Raw genomic sequence first — 24,564 nt, 5'->3', positions numbered from 1 at the left:
AGAAACAAAATGACAGTAAGTCCATACCTATCAATAAGTAACTTAAATATAAATGGACTAAATCCTCCAATCAAATACACAGCTTGGCTGAATGAATAAAAAATAAGACCCAAGCTACATGCTGCCTACAAGAGATCATTTTAGATATAAGGACACAGAGACTGAAAGTAAAGGGATGGAAAAAGATAGTTCAACACTGAACCAAAAGAAAGCTGTGGTAGATATATTCATATCACACAAAATAAGACAAAAATTGTAATAAAAGACAAAGGCCATTACTGGATTGACCTGTTTATCAACAGGCAAGAGGCTATAACACTGTAAATACATATGCACCCAACATAAGAACACCTGAATATATAAAACAAATATTAACAGACTTATACAGAGACATAACCATCAGTACAATAACAGCCCAGGACTTTAACGTCTCACTTTCACCAATGGATAGATCATCCAGACAGGAAATCAATAGGGAAATATTGGCCTTAAATGACACGTTAGAGTTGATGAACTTAACAGACATGTACATAGCATTCCATTTAAAAGCAAAAACATCACATGCTTTTCAATTGCATATGAAACATTCTCCAGAAAAGATAAATTAGGACACAAAATTATTTTAATAAATTTTATACATTTATTAAATCTTAAGAAATTTAAGATTGAAACGTTACCAAGCATCTTTTCTAACCACAGTGCTATGAGACTAATATCCACTACAAGATGAAGTTGGAAAATTTACAAATATGTGGAGATTAACACTATGTTATAACTCAACAAGCAATTGGGCAAACCAGTTCTCCAAAAAAGTTCTCAAAACAGAAATTAAAAAATTTCTTTAGACAACTGAAAATACAACATACCAAAACTGATGGGATGCAGCAAAACCAGTTCTAAGAGGAAAGTTCATAGCAATATAAATGCCTGCCTCAAGAAATAAGAAATATCTCAAACAACCTACATTTACAACTTAAAGAACTAGAAAAAGAAATAAGGATCAGAGCAGAAATAGAGATGAGAAAACAATAGAAAAGATCAATGAAATGAAAAGGTGGTCTTTTGAAAAGATAAGCAAAATTGACAAACCATATGCTAGAATCACTAAGGCAAAAAAAAAAAAAAGAACTCAAAATCGGAAACAAAAGAGGAGATATTACAAGTTATATCACAGAAATACAAAAAGATCACAAGAGATGACTAAGAACAAATGCCAATAAATTTGACAACCTAGAATAAAATGGCTAAATTCTTAGTATGATACAGCTCACTGAGACTGAATCATTAAAGAAATAAAACACCTGAACAGACCAATACTAATGAGGAGATTGAGTCAGTAATCAAAAACACTTCAACAAACTAAAGTTCAAGACCAGATGGCTTACAGTGACTTATGCCCAACATTTAAAGAAGAATTAATACTAATCCTTTTCAAATTCTTCCAAAAAATAGAAGAAGAGGGAATACTTCCAAACTTATTCATGAGGTCAGCATTACTCTGATACCAGAACCAGGCAAGCATGACACAAGAAAAGAGAATTATAGGCCAATATTCCTGATAAGCGTAGGTGCAAAAATCCTCAACAAAATATTAGCAAATCAAAATTAGTAATACACATACACCAGATTCAAGTGGTATTCAAGACACCAAGAATGGTTCAACATGTGCAAAATCAATGTAATTTTGACATTTTGACAAAATGAAGGATAAAAATTATATGATCATCTCAATAGATGTAGAAGAGGCATTTGACAAAACTTAACATTTATGTATGACAAAGACCTTCAACAAGGTGGGTGTAGAGGGAATGGGCTTCAATATAATAAAGGCCACATGTGACAAGCTCACAGCTAACATCACACTCAGTGAAAAGCTCAATGTTTTTTCTCTAAGATCAGGAAAAACACAAGAATGCCCACTCTTGTTGCTTTTATTGAACACAGTATTGGAAGCCCTAGGAAGAGCTACTGGGAAAGTAAAAGAAATAAAAAGCATCTAAATTTGAAAGAAAGAAATAAAACTGTCCCTATTTTCAGATGCCATTGTACCTATATATAAAGACATGTAAAAATCAAAGGAGCTCATTACTATTAACGTGACTTTAGAGGACATATTAATATTAATGAAATATTCCTTAAGCAGAAAAGGCCATGACTAGACATAAGAAAATACATGAAAGAAAAACGTCTCACTGATAAAGGCAAACATATGATAAAGGTTGTAGATCAACCATGTAAAAAGCTAGTAGTAAGATTAAAAGACAAAAGTAGTAAAATCAACTGTATCTACAATTATGAGCTAAGGAATATGCAAAATAAAAAGATGTAAAAGATGACATCAAAAAACTAAAATGTAGGGGGAAGGAGTAAAAATCCAGTGTTTTTTGAATGTATTCAAACTTAAGCGACCACCAGCTTAAGATAAACTACTTAAACATAGGTTGTTATATATGCAGCTTATAGCAACCACAAATCAAAAACCTCTAATAGATACACAAAAATGTCTCTATCAAAAATGTTGAAATTAATCACAGTTAAGTAAAATCGCAGGATACAACATCTATAGACAAAACTGTTGTGTATCTATATACTAAATAATAAACTGGCAAACAGAGAAATTAATAAACCAATCTTATTTACATCAGAAATAAAAAGACTAAAATAAATTTAACCAAGGAAGGGAAAAGCCTCTATGCTAAGACCTCTACAATAGCTAAGATATGGACACACCTAAGTGTCATCATGTATAAACACACACGCAATGGAATATTACTCAGCCATAAAAAGAATGCTATCTTGCCATTTGTGACAACTTGGATAGATCTAGAGGGTATTATGCTAAATGAAATAAGACAGAGAAAGACAGATACTATATGATTTTACTTATATGTGGAATCTAAAAACCAAGACAAATGGACAAATAAAGAAGACTCATAGATACAGAAAGTGATGGCTGCCAGAGGGGAAGGGGATGGAAGGGAATATGCGAAGCATATTAAGAGGTTTATCTTCCAGTTATAAAATAAATAAGACACAGGGATGCAACTTACAACATAGGGAATACAGTCAATAATATTGTCTCAACTTTGAATGGTGACAGATGGTAACTAGACTTATTGTGGTGACCATTTTGTACTGCATATAAATACTGAATCACAAATACAAAATTGTATGTCAATATTGTTTATCAATTATTCTTCAATAAAATTTGAAAACTCAAAACCAAAAAACAATAAATGTTAAAGTATCTAAAGTATCATCTTAACATATCTAAAAATTTCTCATAAGAGTCTAAATGTGCAATAAAGAAAGAAAAACAAACTCATGAAATGAAAAATACTGAGGAAACAAAAAGGGGAAGCGTATAGTTTAGGCTGAGGGTTCTGGAATCAGCCTATCTGGTTTCAAATCCTGGTTTTTCTACTTTGTGAATCTGGAAAAAACTACTGAATAGCTCTAGGTCTCCATTTTCTCTTTAAGAAAATAAAAAAAATAATAATTATGTACTAAATAAAGTAAAACATGTAAAATAGGAGTCTTGACATATTAAAAAGTCTTTAAATGAAAAAAATACAATATTTCAGCGGCATTTTTTCACACAAGCAGAACAAGCAATCTTAATACTTGTTTGAAACCACCAAAGACCCTGAATAGCAAAAGCAATCTTGACAAAAAAAAAAAAAAAAAAAGGCTGGTGGCATCACCCTTCCTGATTTCAAAATATGCTACAAAGCTATAATAATCAAAACAGTATGGTATAGTCATTAAAAACAAACACACAGATCAATAGAACAATAGCCTAGAATTAAACCCACACATATGTCATCAATTTACAATAAAGTTACAAAGATGTAAATTGAAGAAAAGACCATCTCTTCCATAAATGTGTTGGGAAAACTGGACAGCCACATGAAAAAGTTGAAACTAGACCACTCTCTTATACTATACACAAAAACTAATTCAAAATGGATTAAAGACTTCAATGAAAGACCTGAAACCATAAAATGCCTAGAAAAAAACATGGGCAGTAAGGTCCTTGACATTTGTCTAGGCAATCATTTTTTGGATTTGACATCAAGAGCAAAAGGAACAACAACAAAAAAATAAACAAGAGGACTACATCAAATTAAAAGGCTTCTGCACAGCAAAGAAAACCAACAAAATGAGAGGGCAACCTAAGGAATGGGAGAAAATTGCAAATCACATATCTGATAAGGGGTTAACATCCAAAAAATATAAAAAAACTCCTAAAACTCCATAGCAAAACACAGACAATATGATTAAGAAAAGGGAAGTTCTGAATAGACATTTCTCCAAAGATGGCCAACAGTACATGAAAAGGTGGTCAACATCATTAACTATCAGGGAAATGCAAAACAAAACCACAATCACCTCACACATGTTACAATGGCTATTGTCAAAAAGACCAGAAACAAGCGTTGATGACACTCTGGAGAAAAGGGAACCTTTGTGCACTGTTCATAGGAATGTAAGTTGGTGCAGTCACTATAGAAAACAGTGTGGAGGAAAACAGTATGATTCAGCAATTCCAGTTTTGGATAAACAATAAGCAATTCCAGTTTTGAATAAAACAAAAACACTAACTCAAAAAGGTAGCTGCACATCCAGGTACACTGCAGCATTTTTTATAACAGCCAAGACATGAAAACAGTGTCCATCATCAGACCAGTGGATAAAGTAGTGTGGTATATACATGGAATATATTCTGCCATAATAAAGAAGGAAATCCTGCCTTTTGTGACAACATGGATGGACCTTGAGGGCATTAAATGAAGTCAGTCAGTCACAGAAAGACAAAGACTGTATCATCTCACTTTTATGTGGCATCTAAAAAAAACAAACAAAAAAAACCCCCAAGAAACCACATACACACACACACACACACACACACCCCAGATTTGGTAGTTGCCAGAGGCAGGGGTTGGGAGTAGGGATTGGGCTATAGGGTGAAGGTAATCAAAAGTTACAAACTTCCAGTTATGAAGTTATTAAGTCCTGGGGTTGTACAGCATGGTGGCTACAGTTAATAATACTGTATTTTATATTTAAAAAAATATAGCATGAAGCAAAAACTGAAAATGTTCATCTCAGGTAATCACTCACAATCTTTACTATGGCTATCTCATTCTCACACAGCTATTCAAAATTCTTTTTAATGTGTGTTAATTGCTAACATATGGAACTACCCTCATGTCTGAAGGGGGGGGGGGAGGAAGCTACCATATAAGCCTTTTATACCAAAGCAGTAACTTAACACTTTAGTTTTATCATTTTCAGAAAACTACCACTATTATTTTCTCATGAGGTTGAAATACAATTTACAATTCAGAATTCCATTTTATAAAGAAGTTGAATATCCAAAAGGCTGCTGGCCTCACAGCTAATAGAGGGGAAAGTTTAGTCACAATCTTTTAGTTATTCTCTCACATTTTCTCATGATGGATAGTTTTGGTGCATTCCTTTCTCTGTCCAGTTTTCTGATCCTTGCCAGTTTATATTTATTGGTCACCAAATTTGTTGTAGGCACCCTGATAGTTAAGGATATAAAAATGAATGACCTGTCTCAATACCATCTATTTAACTTGGATTGCTCAGAAAGGGCTTATGGGCCTTCCCTACTCTTGTGAAGGAATGTGATACTTGGGATTAAGAACGAGGGATGGGGGCAGGGAAGCAGGGCCAGAGGGAGAGAAATACAAGCAAGTACTACTGATTTGGCCAACACTAAGTGTAACTGACAAGTGTAACTCCGAGAAACGTCGTTGAGAGGCTTTACAATCTTTGTTTTAGCTCATTACATGGTGGGGGCGGAGGGGTGGGTCCTGGAAGGTGTGGAGAAAGGGGGACAAATTTATCTAGCCAGATTTGCACCCTTGGAATGTTAACTTCTTCACAATTAGGGGTAGCCCATATGTGATCGCCACCGGGGTCTGCCTTATCCCTTATCTCTGGGTCATTGGGTAAGCTTTAGGTAGGAGTAAAGGGGCTAATGTTGTGGGCATCAAGTATGCACTACTTGACAGTGCCGGTAGAACTTGCAAGTTGCCCCCCGAGTGGGATGGTAGAATCAGAGGCAGGATAGGCTAAGTGTGTCAGAAGTGGTGCAGAAAATGAGTCTTAACATCATTCGGTGTGAAGATTTTAGCACTCACCATCCCCATTTTGCAGCCCCACAATGGCTACAGCAGTCTTCATACAGGCGACTCTCAGCATTTCCAGTCATGTACGTTTCCCAGCTAGAAGTCTTGCCCCTTCCCTCTTCAAATACCTCTTCTCCAAAACAAACAGTAACAAGATTTATCTTCACAACACTGAGAGCTACCACTCCCTGTAGTAGGCTTTGTGTTAGTAGGCGCTGGGATGCAGACACTGTTAGCCCTTGCCTTGGAGAAGCTGACTACCTTGACTACATGTGGAGTTCACCTGGGGAGATGTAAAAAGACAGCTGGCCTGGGTGCTGCCTCCGCCTCCAGGGTAAGCGTGGGCATTAGGATTTTTAAAAGCTCCCATCAGATTCTTCTGTGCAGGCAACGTGTTGCAACTTATGATCCAATGGTAGCAAATAGGCTATGATGTAGCAAGAGGATCTTAACCTTGAGTGCTCGGAACCACCTAGGAAATCTGACAGGCATGCTCACCCCCAGATCCATAGTCAGGATTATGATTCACTGAGTCCAGAGGGAAGCAGGGGAATCTGCATAGCTAGCAAGTGGTCTAAGAGAACCATGAGTAGAGTGCTTAGACCTCACTTTGAGAAATATTTCCAGTCTCAAGAGGATAATGGCAAGAATGAAAAGATTTCAGAAGAGAGCACAGAGGTTGTTCACCAAGTGAAAAGCAGCATGCAGAAATATTAAGATTATTTATCCCAGTGACAGGGCCAAAGAAGGATTTTTTTTTTTTTTAATGGAGGCTGGAGACTGCCCCTCCTGAGGAGGAAGTGTGCTGTGTGGTGACCAGCTGTTCTTTATCTCCTCCAGGACAGATGAAGAGCAGAGGACTTTAAACTGTACCACGTGGGCTTTAGGTTATATGCAAGAAAGGAATTCCTGGCAGTGAGGGTTGTTAAGCACTGATTTAGGTTATTAAGGAAGGCTGTGAATTTTTTTTTCTGTGGAGGTTTTCAAAACTAGTATAGATTCTCATCTATCTGGGCTGGCTAAGGTATTATCCTGCTCAAAGGCAGAAGGAATAGACTAGATAACTTTTTAAGCTCTTGAATGGCTTATGACTCGTGGATTTGCAACTAACAGCAACAGTAGTTAATGTGAATATAGAAGGACTTCCAGAATGGCGGACTGAGGAGACTGGCAGACCATTTTCCCAGAAAAACAACCATTTAATTGATGAAAAGTATATAAAAAATAATCATTACAAAGCTCTGAAAATTATCCTAAGAGCATATAGCAAATGGAGAAACATTTATTCAAGAAAATCTACTAAATCTCAGTAAGAACAGGGAGACTCCACGGCATTTGCATTATGACTTCCTCCCCCTCAGCTCTGTGTCTGGAAAACTTTCCTGGGAGTTCTACTCTGGGTAGTGCGGCCAAGACAGGCGTGTGGAGAGGAGGGGCCTCCCTTTTCCCCCAGCTCCCAGTCTAGGGCTACGTCTTCACCCTATAAGGGGCAGTCAGCAGGCCCCCCTTTCTGTCCTCCCCATCCTGTGTTGCAGAGGCTTTATTTAGGGCAGACGTGGCTGAAGGACTGAGGTTCCCATCTGCTACTGGCTGCTACTCATAGAGCAAAAGCTTTACTCTGAGTGTGTCCAGCCAAGAATACTGGCACCCCAATTGCCCCTGCTCCAGCAGTGTGGAGGTTCCATGCTGTGGGGGTGGGTGGCAGGCTGAGAAGACCAAGGGCTACCACCCACTGCTCCATCATGGAGTAGAGGTGTCACTCAGAGAGAGGCAGGTCACTGTCCCTGTTCAGCTCCTGTGCAGCAGTGTAGAGGTTCTTCTCAGCGTGAGAGGCAGTCTGTTAATAGCTCTTTGGGAGGGGACAGACTGTATTTGGAACAGACTTTGCAGAATTCCAGGCCTAAGGGTGTTGTTGAAAACAATGGAGATATGGGTGGAGAACAATTAAGAGGGTTTTGTACCCCATGATTCTGGCAACAACAAGTGAAAGAGCAGAACAGCCAGAAGCTTTACAGAGAGAACCATAGAAAGAGCCAAGAATAACCTTCCTGGAATCACAGGTCAGAACGGCAGTGCCCATATGTTAGGTACCTATTCAGCAATCAGAGCAGGAGTTGAGGCTTGATTTGAAATTATTCCCCAAGCTGCACACTGATCCCTCAACACAGGGTGGAAGCCTTATTGGCACACGCGGTTTGAGCACAACCTCTGACCAAACACTGGACAATATAAGCTGCTCTAGTCCAGAGGCAACTCCTAGGAAGCCAGGCTTAAAAATAAAATCACACTTCTCCCTAGTAGTTTGGAAGATTTTGGGCATGCCCCAAACTACACTATCTCAGGAGCAGTTGGAGAGGGACCTTCCAAGCTTCTAGTCCCTGGCTGATTGTGGTGCAATAAATAAATAAATAAACCCTGAATTGTGATAGCAGCCTCTAAACCACACACAGATCCAATGGTAAGGATTAAAATCTGACCGTGGGGGTTTAAAACAAACTTTGACCAATATAAGTAGCCTCAGGAGCAACCTATAGGAAGCTAAGGTAAAAGGCAAAAACAAGGGAAAAATAATTTAAGCAGAGACACTAGATATATTATAGGGGATATTACAGGGGAAACAGACTTTGCAGAGTGCGTTCAACGAATTCACTGAACAAATTAAGCAAATAGTGAGTCAAACAACAACCACTGTAACCTCTTGTGAGACATCAATATTCAGAATTGCTACAATATATTACCTAAAATATTCAGTTTTGAATAAAAATTACAAGATGTACAGAGAAACAGGAAAGTGTGACACACACATACACAGGAAAAATAGCAAGCATTAGCAACTGCTTTTGAGGGGCCAAGATACTGGACTTAGCAGACACAGACTTCAAAGCTTCTATTAATAATATGTTCAAAGAACTCAAGAAAACCATGTCTAAAGAACTAAGGGAAGTATGATGGCAATATCTTGTTAAATAGAGACTATCAATGAAGAGACTGACAATTTTAAAAGAATCAATTTATGAAAATTCTGAAGTGGGAAAGTACCTAAACCAATAATTCATTACAAGGACTGAAAAGTAGGTGTGAGCTGGCACAAGAAATAATCAGTGAACTTGAAGTGGGATCAATAGAGAATATACAATCTGAAGAACACAGAAAAAAAGGATGAAACATAAACACAGCCTGATAGAAGGGCAGGACATCATTTATATACCAATACATGTATAAAGGGAGCACGAAAGAAGGAGGAGAGAGAGAAATGGGCAGAAAAAATATTTGTTGAGCTTCTTGGACATGTAGCATTTTTCATCAAATTTGGAAGTTTTCAGCCATTATGTTTTCAAACTCCAAGTAGTAAAAACACAGAGAGATCCAAATCTAAACACATCATAACCAAATGTCAAAAGTCAAAGAAAAAGAGAAAATCTTGAAAACAGTAAGGGACAAATGACTCATCATGTAAAAGAGAACTCCAAATAGATTAATAACTAGCTTCTCAGTAGAAACAATGAAGACCACAGTAGGACACTGTATTCAACATGCAAGTGTGAAATAGGAGACCAGAATTTGTAGACATTATTCTCCAGTAACTTCACATCATATTTGTTTTTCTCTCTATATCCTGTATGACTTTCTCATTATTACCCACATTGTTATTTCCTCACGGTTTCTGAATCTTTGTGTGGGAAGTATTTTACTACTTTAATGAGTACAAATTCATTGACATTTTCAAAAACAGTTCTTGACCTTCCACCTCCTCCAGAATTAAATATGTACCTGTGACTCTTGTTCAGGTTGTGAGGACATAGGTCTCTGCCACGGACATCTGTTGTTATTTGCTCTGCATCTCCTCCGTCTTCTTAAGATTGTATAACTGGTATTCTTTTGGGGAACCATTCCTCCCTCCATCTTAGAGCATACAGCTTCTCTGAGGCTGATCTAAAATTCCGGCTTTATGAGTGAGCATGTAACAGAAATCTACTCAATCGCAGGTTTCCTCTAGCCATACTGAACACTGATAGGTTTAGGAATGGGCACACACCAGGCCATGTGAATGAAACTTAATTTGGGGACTTTGGCTAGAACAGTTGAGAATAAGGAGATGTCATTCTATCAGAATTTCTCAGCTGTTAAGATGTAAGCCTGGGGCTGTCACGGGCCACCAGGAGAACAGCCTCTGGAGATACATGCTAACATAGGGAAAAATAGAACTGAAGATCGGGAGAGAGAAATCTTGTCCTTATGGAATTAATTTGAACCATAATGAATCCAGTTGTGCCTTAAGCCACTTCCATCTCTGATTACATGAACAACATATCCCTTTTTGTATATCAAGTTTGAGTTGAGTTTCTATTAGTTGAAACCAGAAGAGTCATGAATATTGATTTGCTCTTCTACACTTTTCATGTATCTCAGAATGTGTTCATTTTACAACTGAAAAAAATAAACTCGATACAAGAGGCAGAACAGAAATAGGTACACACAGATTAAAAAATCTCTTAAGACGACTTCTTAGAAAGCAATTCCCTCTTTTCTTGTGTGTGGATTAAAAAAAAAAAAAGCCAGAATAACTTTAATAATGAACTAAAGAAACTGATACCAGTTTGAACTTCTAATAGCTCACGTGTTGGACGATGCCCAGATGGTGATGTTGGTCTAAGTGCGAACACACCCATCACTAGTGTGCCTATTTCTCGTTAACCCTCCAGGCCTGGAGAAGTTGTTGAGGTTGGGGTCGAGGCAGGCTGGGCAGAGGTGATTAGCAAGAAAGCCCTGAACGTTAACTGAGGGCCTTGTTGAGCTATGTAGGACATTCTAAAAGATCCAAGGAGGCCACATTTAAAAATAGCATAATGAAATTAGTACACTGCAGTCTGCCCTGAGGAGCAGACATGACCTGACTTGATGAAGCTTCACATACAAAATGGATTTTATTTTTAGGGCATTCTATCTGGGATAACAATGGCTCTGCTGATAGGAAGGTGGTGGGTATAGTTTGTCTTAGTGGCTGGCACTTATGCTTGAAAAGAACAAAATAGCATATTTAAACTGTCAAGCCCTAATTGTTTCATTAGATGGTGGTAGTCTCTGACAAAAGGAGCTGGCTAACTGCTGAAAGCAAGAATGATGAGCAGTAATTCTGGCAGGGCACTGGGGCGCTGCGCTAGCTACCTCTCCTCCTTTGTTTCTTCCCAGTTCATCTCTGTTACAAGGGGAAGTCTCATTTTCTAATGTAATGACTGCTATTAAAATCAGTTAAAAGCCTTTCATGAGCTCTGTGGTATAGCTTCTACATATTTTTAGATATGAATGAACCACGGAGGCAAGTTCTAGCATTTATATTCATCTATTGGGTCTACAGCATCCAGTTTAATATCAATTATAGTAACGACGGATATTTATTTAGGACTTTGAACCCAGCAGGATCCTAAAATGATTTACACATTTCATACATTATGGATGAAATGTTTTGTTTACCTCTCACTTGCGGCCCCCTCACCTTTGACGATGAACACCACACTGCCACCACTTGCCTCTCCTCTGTGGAGAGTGGAGACCCTCTTGTCTGACAGAAACGAAGGCAGACTTTTTGGTAGGCAGAAGGCAAGAACTCCGCTTAATATCTTGACTGGGCACTGTAGAGAAAGCCCCAGGCTAGGCATTTATGGTAAATAAAGCAATTTCCACGTATTAATTTTATAAAGCATTTATGCTTTTCCCTCTAACGCTGCACATCTGTGAGGTATCAGGGGAGAGACTGAGTGGGGGTGTCAGAAGGGGGGAGTTCTGATTTATTTCTTGCTGTTCAGTGGAATAAAGACCCACAGCATGTTTTCCATTTACACACATTTAAGAATTTAGAGGCTGCTTAGAATGAGAGAGTGGTTGTATTTCATCAAGAGACATCATAAAAGCTTTCTCTAGTTTGAAACACAAAAAATCAGATCCCACAGATAGCTATTTTTCTCAGGTACAAGGAACCGAATGTGATTAATGCCTTTTACAAGGGCCGGAGCCGCCTTTCCCCATCCAGAGAGAGCTCACAGAGGAATCCTCCCTCTGCCCAGCGTCGGTTCTTGGCAGGGACGGAGGGAGACTCCTCTGCTGGGTGGGCTGTGTGGACCCCTGCTTTGGAGGCTGTCCCTCTAAGTTCAGAGAGCTGATTTATCTTTGATTTGGGTTTTTAAATTAGTCTTGTTTAAAATCGTCTTTTTCCAAGGGCACCGTTGCTTTTAGCCAAGCTTCACATTACACGCTGTATATAAATTTCAGCTGAGTTGTTTTCCAGATTCAAGAGTTTAAAATGTTGAAATCCATGTTTATCATCATCTGAGCTGAGATGGAGCAAGCTTGTCAGACATTGGTTCTGGGGCTGAATGGGCCGTCTGCTTTATTGGTTCTTGCTCAATATTGAAGAGTAATGATTTTGTTGGAGACACGCTCACCATTTAAACCCATCCCTCTCTAACTTAGATAGGTGTAGATAGATGAGGGGTTGCAGTAATTGAAAAGCTCCATTAAGTGAGAAGAGACCAGTCAGAAAATTGTGGCAACTATTTTAAAGAGGAAAGAGACTCCCCGAGCAGACTTAAAAACTCAAGAGGATGGACAGTGCTTGTGGCCTTTCTGTCTATCCTGGTGACGAAGTACTGAAAACATTTCAGAATCTGAGGGAAACTACCAAGGAAGAAACTGCTTTTTGGATATAGCGTGCCCTGTGGTTTAGAGAACGAGAAGGCAACAGCTGACCTTTAGTTAGAAGGGCTAACTACCAGGGTGTGGTAAAACACTTTTCCAGCATAGTCTGTCTTTGCTACCAGTGTGGACAGACAGGACTTCAGTTGCTGCTTTTGGCGTGTGCTGACACAGGGCTTCCCTCACTCTTATGACTCATTGCCATTTTCTCAGACTCAGCTGCTATCCCGCAAGTGCCGCGGAGATGTGAAACGTTCCAAGGCTGGAGAAGGATCCCTTGCCACTGGGAACCATTGAGGAGAGGGAAATACGGAACCTCATTTTCACATGTTTATTTGGTCTGACACACATAAGAATACACTTTAAAGGTCTAATCTGGCAATCTGGTTTTCAAGGCAATAAGATGAGGAAACAAAAATCTCTAGTGATGATTGCCGTCCCTGGTTTCTATAATTTCGCCTATAAAATAGTAGTAGATGCAGGGGAGAAGGAGATTTATTTAACAACTACAAAAATGTTTTTGGTTCTAAAAAAAAAAAAGCTTCTTGAAATTGAATAATTGCATGTATTCCCAATTTGTTTTTTTCCTAAACGCCAACAAATAGCCTGGAAACCTGCAAGCTATAGTTAGTGACATAGTTTTGGATATTGAATCAAACTGCCTCACCTAAAGTGAAATTAAAATATATGGCAGTAAGTTCCTTCTAGGTCTGCATAGGACTATATTATTGATCAAAATTGCTATCTGTAGGTTAATAGATACACTTTTTTTCTTAGGTTTATTTACTTTTTTTTACTCTAAAATGTTAGCCTTCATGTTTTCATGAATTATTATATTATGCTTATGAATTGATCAAATGTTAAACAGTGCTTTGGACAGCAGCTTCTCTGAGTTTAAGGAGTTACCATCAAAGCATTAACAATATTTCACTAAAATATTTCACTAACAATATTTCAATAAAATTGCCAAATTGTAATCTTGGCTGTAAAGTGAATCAGGAATCTGCCATCATGAACCCTTTTGAGAGGCTTCATGAGACTATCTGAGGATATGCATGGAATTATAGAATGTGGGTGCTGGATATGAACTTAAGAGCATCTAGCTCAACAGAGGGGAGACAGAAGTAGAGAGGCCGAATAGTCAGCTAGCCAGAGATAGAGCTGACCTCCATTTATTCATTTGTAGCTGGAGTTCCTAGAAAGGCCATCTAGGAGTGTCAGCTATAAAAGGTAACAATGACCAGGGTGCCTGGGTGGCTGTTGGTTGAGTGTCCGACTTTGGCTCAGGTCATGATCTCACAGCTCGTGGCTTTGGACCCAGCATTGGGCTCTGTGCTGACAGTTCATAGCCTGGAGCCTGCTTCAGATTCTGTGTCTCCTTCTCTGCCCCTCCTCCGCTCGTGCTCTCTCTCTGTCTCTCTCTGACTCTCTGTCTCTCTCTCAAAAATAAATAATTTTTTTTTAAAAAAGGTAACAATGATCTTAGTGATTCTGTTCCTATTTTTGTGACCTTTTACTTTTTCATAATCATTTAGAGGTTTGTTAGGGGAAAGAGTGATCAAGCTTAGTAACCAGGACCTTGTCGGTAATTTTTGAATGTTACCTTTCACAAATACTCTAACACAAAGCCTAAATTTATGCCCCAAGCGGGAGCAGAACAGCACAGGAAAGATATTCTACTAGAGTATCGCTCTGCATTTGTCCCAGGCCTAATCCTTCCTAAAAAAAATGTGAGCACCAAGGTACCCTTTAACCCAGAAGTCCAAGATTCCATTATAAAGCATGTGGTGAAATGTTATTTGCCAGAATGCTTTACTTATGGTCAACACATATAACATTCTCCTCTCTAATCCTTGCTCCCACCCACTAAATCTCCTACTTTGCTTTTTCCTACCTAGGGCATCCATCTCTGATTCTTGTATCTAATGAAAGTTCAAGTAACTTGGCCAGGCAGGATTGGAAAATACAATATTGTTTTAAGTAACTCTCTGTATATTTTGGGGGCTCACATTCTAGATTTTAATAAGAGGGATGTTATAAAATGGCTTCATCATAACTGCTAAAACTAAGAAAAATGAGAATACAAAAAACTAAAAACATTGAAACTTTCTTATGCTTCAATATTTACATGAAATGATTGTGTATGTAAAATATTAGTGCTTCAGAATCACACTAGATCAGCTGGGAGTAACATGGCTGACATCATAGAAAACAAAATTTGGCCTGTCTAATGCATGATACTGAAAAACTCTGTGGGTACTGGGAAAGAGGGATATTTGGAAAAATATGGCTCAATTTGCTATAATTCACTAGAGTTGAGTAATTCCTGATGCAGACAAAATGTAAATAATTTCAGAGTGGTAGGATGCATCTCATTAAAAAAAGAAAAAGTTACCCTAGTGTTGTTCAGGGCATGGGGGAAGATATTGGAAACTACTGAGTAAGCTGCATAGTCAGAATTTTTATTATAATTTTCACCTTATGACTCCTAGGTCTCTCTCCTAAATGATGCTCCTCAGTATCGCTTCCCTTTGTGTGCCAGACATTAACAATGAGACATCTTGCTGTCATTTCAACTGTAATATCTTTTAAGTGAAACTTCTTCAGCCTTTGAGCTCTGTTTCTAACTCCCCATGTGTCTCATGCAGGTCTTCTCTAGGTTACCCAAGTTTGAAATCTTGGAGTTACTCCTGATTTGGGATTTTGTTTTATCACGGAAACCTAGAAGTTTTTCTAAGAATTGACTCTATTCTTTACTCATCTTTTGAAAATGTTATTGTTATTTAGACTGATAACTAGCCTATTGGCATCCTATGTCAACAGACTTCATTCACCATTCGTCTTTCCTTGAATCCATTAAAGTTCAGTTCAAGACTTATTTCTCCATGTAATTTTGCGGAATTTTACCCAATTTATGCCCTTGCTCTTCTCCTCTAAACCTTGACAATAATTTATACCAAAAAAAACCCTCCACTAAATTATTGCCTGCCTTATGATGTTTGATGTTTGCACATAGTATAATCTTCCCATGGAAATGTAAACTCCTAGAGTGCAGAGATTGCCTCTCACAGTTATTCTAAATTTCCTACAGAACCTAGATGGTGCTGGGGAAGTAATAGGTATGCATTGATTTCATATTTTCTGAGAGCCATCAAAAACAGCATTTATATTCTACATGAAAATGATCTTCATGTCTAGTTTGAGAAAACTCAGGGTGGACTACACATTGAAGAAAATGTGTGTTTGAACTTTGGCTATTTTAGTCATTTACCTGTATTCTTTGCTGAGAGCTGAAGATAACACCTAAGGAGGCAAATGTGTGGGACTAATCCAAGTTTGGGGAAAAAAATAAACGTTTCTAATTTCTATGGCATTTGAGAACCCTCAGAAAGTTACATAAATACATTTTTGTTTTTATCTTGAGATCTTAGGCATATCGGCCACTTCAAGTGACAGATTACAAGTTCAGGTTCCGAGAACCGATATATGTCAACAAGATTCCTGATAGAAGAAAATTGAAAAACACCATGAAAATGCAAATGTTTTCAAATTCTCTCATGTCTCATGCTGTATTGAGGTTGTCTCCTATAACTGATTGTGTACATTAACACAAATAGCTTTATCAACATTTTAAAAACTCAGTTCCGTGGTACAGATATCCAAAAAGAGAAGATGAGCAATGATGCATCTGATTCACAATAAATCTGCATGAGACTTTGAATTTTAGGCAATAGCTATATTTATTTTTATTGTATTTTTTATGAGGAGCCTTTGGAAAAGCTTATGTTCCATGATCTGATGTTTATGGTCAGTTCAATCTTTCTTTGAAGATGAGCTACACCCATAAAGTAGGCTGTGACTCATCCGGATGCTTATGACTACATGATGCTCATTTGTAAGGTTCAAATCTTTACAACCTTATGGACACACCTTTGCTTGACAAGCCTGAGATGCCTGGACTCGGTAGAAATGTAAGGATATGTCACTACAGGCTCAGGAATGAGTACACTCTTCCATCATCCAGGCTGACCTCAGTGTCTCTGGCTATATAAACTAGTCTGTCTGCTGTGAATATTAATCATGTGGGCTTTAAACTTGGGATTCTTTTAAAAGAGAAGCTTCCCACTCCTCAACAATAACAAACAATTTAACATTGTGTTTAGCAACTTGTCAGCTACTCCATTTCTTTCAAAGGCATCTCTTTGGTGATTATATCTCAATTACGGCCAGACCAGTTTGCAGTATGCAATATATAGAAGTGAGGTGTCCATAAAACAATTTAATAGTACTTCTTAATGTGAAGAAAAAATGAAAAGAAAGAGAGGGAGGAAGGGAGAGAGAGAGAGAGGGAGAAAAATAAAAAGAGATTATAGTTAACATCCCTTGGGCACAACCTTTTTGGTAGGAGCTTCTAACTGCTTCATATGGATTGACTCATTTAGTCTTCACGGCAACCCCATGAGACAGCTACTATTATTATCTTCATTTTTTTCTGATGAGGAAATTGAGGCATGCCCCAAATGACAAGTAAGTACAGATTTAGAATTGGAGCCCAGGCATTCTGACACTAGAACCCAACTTTTAAACTTCTATGGCATATTTCCTCTCTTACATAAAAATTTCTGATTGTTCTTTTAAAAAGAGTCATAACACAAAAAAACTGGGGTTTGAATTTTCTATCTTTTTTGGCATAGTTCCACAAAATGCTTAGACAATCTATCGAATATTGAAATATTTCACCAATCATCTGATCGTGAATCCATGAAATGGAGCTATTTGGTTGATAGTTGGTGGAACCAACTGACAGATAGTTTTCACACAATGGGGAGACAGTGAGTGTTATCTGAAATTTCATAATGGTTAAGAAATGCATCTATTTTTTGGGTTCAATTGGCTTCTTTTCATCAAGTCTTTTTCTTGATCACTTTCCTAATTTTATTTTAGAGTTTCATGCAGATGTGCCCAGCCTTTGTAAATGTCACAGCATTAACCAGCAAATATTAATTGATTAAATTTTCACTTCCCCTCCTGATGCACATGTCTAGAGAGTAGGGTCATGGGGGTGTTTTACTGAGGGTTGATCAGTAGAATTAGTCATTCAGCCAAAAGTAAAGGGTAAAGCATGAATATGAAGTGTATAATGTTTTATCTACAAATCACTGAAAAAATGGTTTGATTCTGATAGTCAATATCTCTTCACATAAGGTAAGGAGAGCAAAATGAGAAGAGTAGAGATTTTATTGTCTTGTATGAAATTATTTCCACACAACCAACAAAAATGAGTAGTATAACAACCATGGTGAAAATTTTTTGTTTGGCTGCTTAGCACCTAGGTTATACATTAGTAGAACCTCTTCTTCCCCCAATCTTAGCTCATGAGAGCCTGGTAGAGTTGACTGCATTCTTAGTTCTAGCAGTAAAGCATATGACCCAAATCTATGCCAATTGACATATCACACATTCCTTTAACACTTGTAATTAATTCAAATGTGACCTAAATCAGTCCATTAGGATTTTGAGGAATACTTGGAATACTTATGAGGATGTAGCCATGGGACCTTTTCGCAGGCAGTTTAAAGCCATGACAATGGAGCCAACATTGAGAACACTGAGTTGAGAAATGATGGAAACAAACAAACAAACAAAAAAAACCTACCAACAAAAAAGTCATGGGTAAAATCATCTAAGCTCTGCATCATTCCTTCATTAAATCCAGAATACCTCTGTCTTACGCAATTATGCGAGCCAGATTCCTTTTCTTTTCTTTTCTTTTCTTTTCTTTTCTTTTCTTTTCTTTTCTTTTCTTTTCTTTTCTTTTCTCTTCTTTTCTTTCCTTTTTTTGCTTAAGCAAATTTGAATTGGGGCTTCAATAATTTGCAATGGAAATAATCCTAAATATACAAGTGAAAATAAGTGGAAAAGGAAACAAAGCAATACATTTCTTAAAATATATTTAACTTCCCTATTGTGATATTAAGGTGCTAAAGTTAGGTTAGGTAAGTTGAAGTCATCTTCCTTGATGTTTTATTGTTGCTGTTGTTTTTGGCAGACTTTATTTGGGATCGGGAGAAAATCCCCTTTTGAGTTTCCACCAGTATCCTTGACCATACCTGCAGAAGTGGTAGACATAGAAGGCTATGTTGGTTTCAAGTGATAGTGAGCTCCTGGTACCTCTTTTGGGGACCTGAGAGAGACTGAGTCAATCCAGAGGCTAAGCTGAGCCAAATGGTTGATCTCATTTGAGTATTTACACTATAGGGCAGGATTATAACCAGAGAACAATAATCACTTGAACTGCAGGTCATGTTGAGTTTGGAGGTAATTTTCAGCTATGTTCAAACTGACTAATAAACAGAAAAAGTAAGTTTGGAGAAGGAACAGCAAGAAAAAAAATGGAGGGAGAGAGTGGCAGCAGCAGAAAGAAGAAGAAGGACAAGGAGAAGAAGGAGGAAGAGAAAGATGGAGAAGAAGAAAGAGGAGTAGGAGGGGAAGGAGAGAAGGAGGAGGAGGAGGAGGAGGGGAAGAAGGAGGGGCCAATGACAATGATGATGACCACATGGGACTCTACAATAGATGAAAGAAATCATCTAAGTTTTGACTTCCCAGTTTCACTCCTTCTGTAACTTGACTGAGTGTCCTGCTTGTCTATTCATCCATTCATTCACTTACTTATTCATTAACAAATAATCATTGAGCAACTTCTTTGGGCGCTCTGTGTTGAACTGTTCTAGGTTCTAAAGATGCAGCGGTAAACAAGACAAAGTTCGTACCTTGAAAACTGAAAGAAAGAAGGAAAGAAGGGAGGGAGGAAGGAAGGAAGGAAAGAAGGAAGGAAAACCTACATATACATGGAGAGAGAGAGAGAAAAAGAATTAGAAGTGCTTTGGAGAAAAATGTAGAATGGCCAAAGGATAGACAATGACCCAGACATATATGTGAGGGTGATGGTATTTTTATTGGCTACCAAGGTTTGAATTTCTATGTTGACATTTGACAATTAAAGGCAGAGAAAAAGTAGGCTACTGTGATAGCTAGAAAATGGGAATTCCAAGGACAGAGCACAGAAAAGGCCCAGACAATAACAAAGGTGGTGCTGAGGAACAGCACGAAAGTCAGGGTGGTTGGAGCCAACTGAGCCAGGAGGCTGGCAGAATTTGAGATCAGAGAGGTTTGTAGGTGGGAGTGTATGCAGGGCTTCAGAGGCCATGCTAAGGACATTAGGGATAGGCAAATTGAAACTGCTTGTGTTTTCCAATAAGAATAGTCCAATAATTGTTTCCATTTACCTAGAGCTGGCTTGAGTAGGTTTCTGTTTCTTGAAAATCAACAACCCAGACTAGAACAGCTATAAAAGAACCATTCTTTTCTAACTCATTATCATGTAAAACTCCTTACGTATGTAAGAGATAAGAGCAGTACTATTGTTGAAAAATTACACTAAAAGTTTGTATTTGTAACATTCTCTTGCTATAAAGCCAAATTCAGGAGAAACATGATGCTGTTTTTAATGAACACAGAAATGTGAACTCTGGGTTACAGATGATAGATGCAGTTTCAATCTTCAGCTTTATTTTTGTATTTTGCATGGCTTGCACAATATTAAAGAAACAATCCAGACTCACACTAATACATAGGTGCAAATGGTAAACGATTTTCACAGCTCACCTTGAAATCTCAGGATTTTCTTCAATAAACTGACCTAGAAACTTGAAAGTAGAGCAATGGTTAATTTTCTTTAAAAATTTGGATTTTTATCAATATATAACATATTTGCAGTCTTTATAATGAATATAAAAGGAAGGCAATAAACTTCAAGAAAATGTTAAAATGACTTACATTAGGATGTCACAGGGTATGTGTTATGCTCCTCTGTGACTCCAGAGCTGACTGTAGGCTGTGGCTGGAGTGCACACCAAATGGATCTGGCTGAGTCTGGGCTGCCATTGATGGAGCACAGACGGTGTGTGTTGCATTAGGTACTTCCTCAAATCATTTTTCACAAAGTGCATGTAGGAAGGAACACATTTATTGAGAGGCCAGGTCAGAGCTACAACCTACTTTATCAATAATCCAATTTCAAGAAGTTCAAATGTATGCACAGAGATCATTATGAGGCCTGTACAAACATTTGTTAACCTGCATGCATGAATTATTGTGTTGGTAGGTAGTTTCCAATGGGCTAAAATTTGGTATAAGACATTATTTGACTGTATTATTGGCTTTACTGCATCTTTAAAATAGTTTTAACATCATTTGAAAAAGCTATTAAGTTTTTAAACAAAAAATTTGCATGACACAAAGCTTCTCTGAGGAGTATCTGAATAATTCTTTAAAAATGATGAATCAAATTAACCCTCAATGACACAGATGATGAAATTAAAGCCCAGTGAGGGAGCTTGCGAAGACAGAAGAGGTCTAAGATGAGCATACAGGTAGGCTTGGGTCATGGCTTATGACTCTTTCCACTTTAAACACTGCTAATTTGGGGGCATCTGGGTGGCTCAGTCGGTTATGCATCTGACTCTTGGCTTTGACTCAGGTCATGATCTCATGGCTAGTGAGTTCAAGCCCCACATCAGACTCTGGGCTGGCAGCATGGAGCTGCTTGGGATCCTCTCTCTCCTTCTCTCTCTGTCCCTCCCCCACTCTCTCTCTCTCTTTCTCTCTCAAAATAAATAAACTTAAAAAAATAAACACTGCTAATTTTTTTCTTGATACCAAATAATTAAAGCATGTCAAAAATTTTGACCTTATGAGTTTATTTTTCAAGCCTTCCAATATAGTTTATGAAACACATTGTAATATGTTTACATTTATTTCCATGGTACCTATAAAAGGATGTTAAAGTCCCGAATGAACTCCCAGTTACTAGCAGTAGCTTATATTAAAATACTTATGTACAAAGGAAAATAGCCAACCCCCCCAGATCTCTTTACACCATATTGGACACCTGTTTCTGAGATGAGACATACTCCTCTGTCTCACCCACTATTATGTAACCTCCACAGAGAAGGGCACTTTCTGCCTTGTTTATTTTTGAATCAGCAGCTTATAGGACTGTGTGTGGCACATAATAGGTACTCAAGTTTTGTTATCTGGCAATGAAGCCAGAGAAAACAGCTCATACTTGATGCCCAGTGGCCTTATAAATTAGTTCATAAATAAAAAATTATGAAAGCCAGCTTTATTGAAAGTTGGGGGGGTGGTCAGGCTAAGTGTTTACAGTATTACCCTTTAATGTGTAGATTCAGACCTTTAAAGGTTTTTTTTCTATCCAATTTTAAGCAGTTGAGAGATCACTCCTACCCTTAAGACCTTTAAAGTTTTTCAAGTTTTCTTATTTAGGTGTGATGAAACTGCATTGTTAATAACCAGTTCTGATTTTGATAGTACCTCCATTTCACTTAAGAATGTTGTTCTGAAACTTCCACTATAAATGGCTAGACATTTTTACTATTAAGGGGCAGTAGACTGATTTGTGTTTGCTGACTGTAGTTGGGGTGGATGTGTAGATGTATTAACACTGGCCCATTTTTAATTTTCTTTTTGAAGTTTTTATTTTAATTCCAATTACTTAACATACAGTGTTATATTAGTTTCAGGTGTACAATACAGTGATCCAATGCTTCCATACATCACCCTGTGCTCCTCACAACAAGTGTCCTCCCCAATCCCCATCACCTATTTAACCCAACCCTCCACCACCCTCCCTCCTGGTAACCAACAGTTTATTCTCTGTAATTAAGAGTCTATTTCTGGATTTGTCTCTTATCTTTTTCCCTCTTTCCTTGTTTGTTTTCTTAAATCCACATATGAATGAAGTCACATAGTATCTGTCTTTCTCTGACTTATTTCACTTAGCATGATACTCTCTAGCTATATTGGCCCATTTTCAATGGATGCCATAGATAATCTGAGTTCCTTTTATTCAATGACTTGATTTATTAATTAGTTCCTATGCATTATTTGGAACCTGGGTATGTGTACAGTAAAAGTTAAAGATGGGATTGGTGGCAATGCAAGCTGGTGCAGCCACTCTGGAAAACAGTATGAAGGTTCCTCAAAAAACTAAAAATAGAACTACCCTACAACCCAGAAATTGCACTACTAGGCATTTGTCCATGGGATACAGGTATGCTGTTTCTAAAGGACACATGCACCCCCATGTTTATAGCAGCACTATCAACAATAGCCAAAGTATGGAAAGAGCCCAAATGTCCATCGATGGATGAATGGATAAAGAAGATGTGGTATGTATATATATGCAATGGAGTATTCCTCGGCAATCAAAAAAGAATGAAATCTTGCCATTTGCAACGACGTGGATGGAACTGGAGGCTATCATGCTAAGTGAAATTAGAGAAAGACAAAAATCATATGACTTCACTCATATGGGGACTTAAGAGACAAAACAGATGAACATAAGGGAAGGGAAACAAAAATAATACCAAAACAGGGAGGGGGACAAAACAGAAGAGACTCATAAATATGGAGAACAAACTGAGGGTTGCTGGAGGGATTGTGGGAGTGAGGATGGGCTATATGGGTAAGGGGCATTAAGGAATCTACTCCTGAAATCACTGCTTCACTATATGCTAACTAATTTGGATGTAATTTTAAAAAATAAAAAATAAAATTAAAAACAATTAAAGATGGGGAAAATTATAGGATTAAAACTATATTGACATGTTAATTATATCCAGTTGCTAACCCAAGTTGTCATCCTATTCAAAACCTCTCTTTTTTAAAAAACAAGAACCTGTATTTTAAGCCTTCCTTTGTTTGGTATTATGGATATCACTGATTTACTGTGCAATTTACTTTGCCTCTGAGATTAGCTCTTCTCTTTCTTCCTTATTCCTGGGCTGCGACTCCTCATCCTAACAATGGTCCTTTATGCCTCTGTGCCAACGCCTTACTGCTGTGCTCATGTGTTGGATTAGTGCCAAGGGTGAAACTCTGAAAACTTTATGGAAGTGCTGACACCAGTAAAGCTCCAAATGGAAGAACATGAGAATATGGTCTTAAATTCCCAGGGGCTGTTCAATCTCATAATGACAGTGATAGCCTTTCCCTCAATTTCCTCCATCAATGGAGTGGTCACTACACTCCTCTGGTGAATGATCCCATCTGAACTGTGGCAAGGCTGAACTTGGGAAGAATGATAGCCAACAGTTAAGTATCTTTGCTTTTTGAAAAAGGACGATTGTTGTGAGTGGAATTGTGTCCCTCTGCAAAAGATGTGTTGAAGTCCTACCCCTGGGTACCTGTGAATGTGAACTTACATGCAAAGAAGGTCTTTGAAGATATAATTAAGTTAAGATGAGGTCATGCTCAATTAGGGTGGGCCTTAATCCAATGACTGGCAACACCAAAAGATAAGAGAAAGACATGAAATAGATTCTCCTCTAGAGCCTTAGAGAGAGTTGGCCCTACTGACCTCTTGATTTCGGACTTCTGGCCTCCAGAACTGTGAGAGAACACATTTCTATCATTTTAACCCACCCAGTTTGTGCTAATTTGGTATGGCAGCCCAAAGAAACTAATACATTCATGAAGATAAAAATGTGGATGACCTGGGGATAATGAATTTTAATGTTTTTAATCATTATATTCTGATCTCTTTCCCAGTAAAACTTTTGAATGCAAAAGTTTTCTTTTGCAAACCATACATTTTTTTTTCATGTTTTCTCCTTTCTTCCTCTATTATCTG

Source organism: Acinonyx jubatus, chromosome A1 (genome assembly GCF_027475565.1).
Source record: "Acinonyx jubatus isolate Ajub_Pintada_27869175 chromosome A1, VMU_Ajub_asm_v1.0, whole genome shotgun sequence".
In the NCBI taxonomy this organism is placed as follows: domain Eukaryota; kingdom Metazoa; phylum Chordata; class Mammalia; order Carnivora; family Felidae; genus Acinonyx; species Acinonyx jubatus.
This window is presented reverse-complemented; position numbering follows the sequence as displayed.